Raw genomic sequence first — 6,003 nt, forward strand, 5'->3', positions numbered from 1 at the left:
ACGTCAAAATCACCGTTCTTGAAGTTGAAACCACTCACGACATGTTCTTTCACTAATAGCGGCCTCATCATAAGTATTTGAGAACATTCGGTGAGCCTCAGCCGCAGATTTTTTCATATTGAAGCAGAAAATTAAAACCTCTCGCAAATGACGAGAATTTGGCTCGTAAACTGACATTTTCAATCGAAAATAACTTTATGATGCAGACACAAATCGACTAATGTTTCTATGGGGTTATGTTGACAGATGCCCAAGTTTATTGTATGACGTCTATGATCTATTTATTGCGACCACCACTTACCGCTAAAGCCATCTATAGGAAAACGGCAGAAGCAAAGTTGTACACCTAATATAATATTAAAAATTTCGATCTAGATTGTACTAAAAATGAATTCTATTGGGAAGTCATTTTTCAAAAATGTATTAACAACAATTTCTACATTTTTAGAGTGATATTTTGGATGCGACAGTAACAAGGCCTTATCAAGCATGCCAATTATTACACCTCTCTTTTGTAATAGCGGATGGAGAGAATAGTAATTGATAAACCTTCCCGAAAATGTCGGTTTTTGGAACCAATCACACTATACTCGTATTACACCCTCGTTCTTTATTAATGTAATGTCTAGAAAATTCAATTTGTCTCCTCCTACCTCTAACGTAAATTTTATTCTTGGGTGTAATAAATTAAATGTATCAACAACTTTATTAATAGAATTATACAGAACTGCCATTGCAATATCATCTACGTATCTCATATAAAAAGGTATATCACAATTCTTAAACTCTCCAGCGCTTTTTTCTCTAAAAAATCCATCACTAAATCTGCAATGACCGGAGAAAACGGAGATCCCATGGGAGTACCGAATTTCTGCCTATAGATTTCATGATCGAAGGTGAAAAAGTCGAATCTAATATCAACTGCACCGCCATAAAAAATTCATTCTTAGGAATATTCGTTTTCTTAGTGTTCCCATTTTTCCGCTAAACAATTAACAGCCAAATCTATCAAATATTCGTACACAGTGATACAACATCTAATGAAATCAAGGCATTCTCTTCGTCACTAAATTTACCGTTCAATTTTTTAACTACCAAAAAGCTATTATTTATATGGCTCTGCGGTTTGAGAACATATTTGCTTATAGTGTCTCGTAAAAATGATGCCAATAGATATAGGGGACTGTTTACGTATGAAATATTAGGTGTACAACTTTGCTTCCGCCGTTTTCTTATAAATGGCTTTAGCAGTTGATCGAAACTCGTGTCAAAATCAAGAAGAATTGTTACGATCATTGAGAGTGACTCAACAAGCCATTTCAAAACGTCTCAAAGCCATGGGAATGATTCAGAAGCAAGGAAATTGGGTGCCGTACGAGTTGAAGCCGAGAGATGTTGAACGGCATTTGTTTGCTTGTGAACAGCTGCTTGAAAGGCAAAGACGGAAGGGATTTCTGCATCGCATTGTGACTGGGGATAAAGAATGGGTTCATTACGATAACCCCAAGCGCAGAAAATCATGGGGAGCTCCCGGCCATGCTCCTACGTCGATGGCCAAACCGAATTTTCACGGGTCCAAGGTCATGCTCTGTATTTGGTGGGACCAGCTCGTAGTGTATTATGAGCTGTTAAAACCGATTGAAACAATCACTGGCGATCGGTATCGAACGCAAGTGATGCGTTTGAGCCGAGCATTGAAAGACAAACGACCGCAATACAACGAGAGACACGATAAAGTGATTTTGCAGCATGACAATGCTCGACCCCATGTTGTGAAAGTGGTCAAGACATACTTGGAACGTTGAAATGGGAAGTCCTATCCTACCCGCCGTATTCTCCAGACGTTGCTCCCTCTAACTATCACTTGTTTCGATCAATGGCACACGGCCTGGCTGACCAGCACTTCCGGTCTTATGAAGAAATAAAAAATTGGATCGATTCGTGGATCGCCTCAAAGGATGACCAGTTTTTTCGAATCGGGATTCGTATGCTGCCCGAAAGATGGGAGAAAGTAGTGGCCAGCGATGGACAATACTTTGAATCATAAATGTGTAACCAGTTTTTTACAATAAAACCTCGAATTTCGGAAAAAAAACGGCAGAAGCAAAGATGTACACCTAATAATTATTCTAAACTGCATACCTTCTTTATGTATTTTAGGAGATGCATAGGCTCTCGGTAATATCCCGTCACTACAATACAATTTTTTGTATGTCGAGCGAGTTTATGTTTATAAAGCAGATAATTTGTGTAACCCTCTGTGCTACTAATGTGGCAGATTCCTTAACCTGAATATCTCTCAACTTCAACAATTAATATCTCGGTTCGCAGGACACAGCGACACTTTTTTGCCAGATTCGTTCATTTGTCGCAAAAACGCGTCGAATAAGATTAATTTTATCGAGATCGGAAGTGAGGCTCCTAAACTCAACAATTATTCTTTTTATTTTTAAATCGTTTTTACTTTACTAGAGGGATGTGCCAAGCAGACCGTGTATCCACGTGGTGCATCCTGGGTAACACCAAAATAGTCCGAATATAGTTATTTATGTTAAAATACAATAAATTAATAAATTATGATTGGGATTATGAAAAATAAATTAAAATTTTTTTAACATAAAAGTGGTTATAATTCGGAAACGACTTATTTTCAAACCTATGTTTATACATGGTATAAAGATAAATGCTCACGCGCATGCTATACGCATGCAACCAATCAAATTTGTCAAAGCGTGACGTCACAGATAAGCGGTAAATTTATAACTACTGTTTCCAAATAACTTATGTTAGCAGCATGCTCGTCGGATATATCATTTAGATTTCAAGTTTACAGGAAAAACTGTTTTAAAATAATATTTTGTAAACTAATAATTATCTTGTAACTTAACTAATAAATATGTAGTTTTCTTCGACGGCGATATGAAGCATGATACGAATCGAAGTTTAAAAGTATTGGGAACATATCATAACTGAACACGACAAAATTATATATAGGTTACTTCGTTACATTTATACATTTATACAGTGGACACCACCAATCACAGCGACCGGTGCTTAGGAGCTTTGTAGTCTCAAGCGCTGTGAGTGGCTCGTGTCCAATTGAGCCGTGTTCAACTGAGTGCCACGCTTTATACATTTACAAGAAATAGAAAATCTTATCTTTTTTGATGTTAACGTTTTGTTTTGTGCTGCAACTCACTTAGCTGCGATCGTAAGATCATTCGGAAACGAAAAATATTTTATGCTGTTTCCGTTAAACAATTTTGTTTTCCCGAAAATAATTGCCACAACTTTTCACGGAACAAGACATTGCATATGTAATATCCACAATTAAAGAGGAAAAGAGACTCAATTATATGTTTTTACTGAAATTACGTTTCTCCGGGCACAAACATTAAGGATCAGAGGCTACCATGTTCAATCGTCGAACCATTCGGACGATCTGATTGGCTCTGAGTATGACGTCACACTTTGACTGTGCAGTTACTATACGAAATGAGAATACCCTTGTCTTTATACCATGTTAAGATTTTATTCGGACCGACAAGAATTAAACACTAAGTATAAGAATATTCAAGCCTATGACGGTCAAAGCTAGATCTTTTTTGCCTAAACAATACCCAATGAATTATCTATATCCTATATATGCATTTGCATATACAGGGTAATTCAGAATAACTTTTGTGTTTAAGGGGACATATTCCTGGCCGTATTCTGAGACGATTTTTCCTTTGGCAAAAATTTGTCCGAAGCTTAGTTTTTAAATTATAAAGAGAAATGGTTAGCGTATCACAAGTCGAGTACGGAAGGTAAGCAAGGGCGGCGCGCTCATCGATGCATGCGGGTACTTACGGCGCCTGTCAGACTCATCAATAGTTACGCGACAGAACACATACTTAGAATATGCATTCAAATCCTCACACATACACACGCACGCACGCACACATTCTTACGCACTTATTTAGTCACTCACACAGTTATCTACATTAATTACTATTAACTTTAACTTGAAAATGGCATTTGTCATGTTGCTTTGTATAGTTCTAATAAAAACTAACTGATAAACAAATTTTGGTACAAATGTAAAGTCAGACAAAATAATAACGCGAAGTCGACGTAAGTATTTGCCAATCAGGAATTTCCATTGTTCTTACAAATGTAAAATTTTACGCAGATCTCAGATTGTTTAAATGTTATTTTCATGTTAAAATTATTAAGCGCAATTGAAGTACGTAGATGTGCGTGTGTGAGAGTGCGAGCGAGAGAGAGAGGGGAGGGGGAGGAGGGAGAGAAGGAACATGTTGGAATAAGTTTGAACGTATATACTCACGCATTATGCTGTACGACTACCTGCTGATTCCTCCCACGATTAAACAGATCCGTTTTGAGTAAACACTAATAATCTTTTCTCCTTTTTCTTAAATTGAACCACGTTTCTACACACTCACGCACTGTATCCACTCACTTGATTGAGACAACGAGAAATTTATTTTCAAATTGATCAATTAATCACTATGAATAACTCTGAATCGGTACTAATTACTCGACGCGTGAAAATTTATCGAAGAAAGAAACACGTGTTTACGTGACGAACACACAACATGTGTTTACTCGACGGTAGCGAGCAGCTGACTGATTTCATTAGTTCGTGTTGTGGTAACATCGTCGGATGTGAACGTGTGAATAGTTGAAGCGTTAGAAGTCAAAACGCGGCAATTCAAAAGTGAAAATATCAATTAATATGATTTAGGTTAACACAATTTATTGAAAAACTTGCAAATATAAAATCTTTATTATTCATTAAAAATTGTAAAAATAAAATAATTTTTTTCAGTATTTTATTTTACTTTCGATTTTTTTAAATTTGAAAACTCGAAGAGAACTTTCTCAGTATGAAACATTTGATTGCCCTGAAAAGGGCCGATTAAATATTGTCTGGGAGAATTTTCTTCACGAAAGATGTTCAAAGTGGCCATCATCCATTGCGATACAAGCTCTCATGCGTCTTAGTAAGTTCGCTTGAATCTTCTGCAGCATATCCTCGTCGATACTTCAAATGGCTTGATGAAGTTTGGCATTCAGATCTTCGATATCCTCGGAAAGCTTTCTGTAAATCACTTCTTTACAATATCCCCACAGGAAAAAATCTAATTGATTAAGGTTCGGAGATCTTGCGGGCCAAAGTATTGGGCCATATCGGCCCATCCAACGTCCAGGAAATTGCTCGTTTAAGTAGTCGGTAACGACTTTAGCGTTATGTGGTCCAGCACCGTCTTGGAATATGATTCTATTCCTCTCTGCTAACGGCACTTCTTCCAAAAAATCTGGAAGATTTTCTGCCAAAAATTCTTTATACGCCACGCCATTCAAAATATTTGGCAAAATTACTGGATCCAGTATATTCGTATCCATGATGCCCGTCCAGACGTTAATTTTCCATCGGACTTGAAAATTTTTGAGTCGAGTGACTCTAGGATTTTCGTCACACCACATATGCATATTGTGAGAGTTAAACATCCCTTCTTGTGTGAACAGCGATTCGTCGCTAAATATCACACGAGAAGGAAATTCTGGCTCCTCGTCTACTCTCCTCAGAAAATTTTCACAAAACCTTTTTCTACGAGGAAAGTCTTTTTCTCGTAGGTGTTGCACGAGGCTGTAATGGTAAGCGTGCAGTTTTTCGTCTTTCGGCATCCTCTGTATTGTGGAGTAAGACAGACCGTGCTGTCGAGCCAGGACCCGTATACTAATTTTGGGCTCTTGTTCGACAGCATCGAGAATTGTCTCCACATTTCTCGCATTTCTTTCGTCGCGATGTCTACCGCAGTCTTTTATCGGTAAAACGCTTCCCGTTTCGTATAATCTCTGGGCTGCTGCAAGTATAACGGCGGCCGACGGATATCTTGCTCGATTTGGAAAAAGTTCTGCATATCTTCTTGCTGCAGGATAATGTTGCCCTTGGCACTCTCCAAGTGCCATTAGCATGTCGTAGTATTCTTCGTT

The sequence above is a fragment of the Trachymyrmex cornetzi genome, unplaced genomic scaffold (genome assembly GCF_001594075.2).
Source record: "Trachymyrmex cornetzi isolate Tcor2-1 unplaced genomic scaffold, Tcor1.1 scaffold167, whole genome shotgun sequence".
Taxonomy (NCBI): Eukaryota; Metazoa; Arthropoda; class Insecta; order Hymenoptera; family Formicidae; genus Trachymyrmex; species Trachymyrmex cornetzi.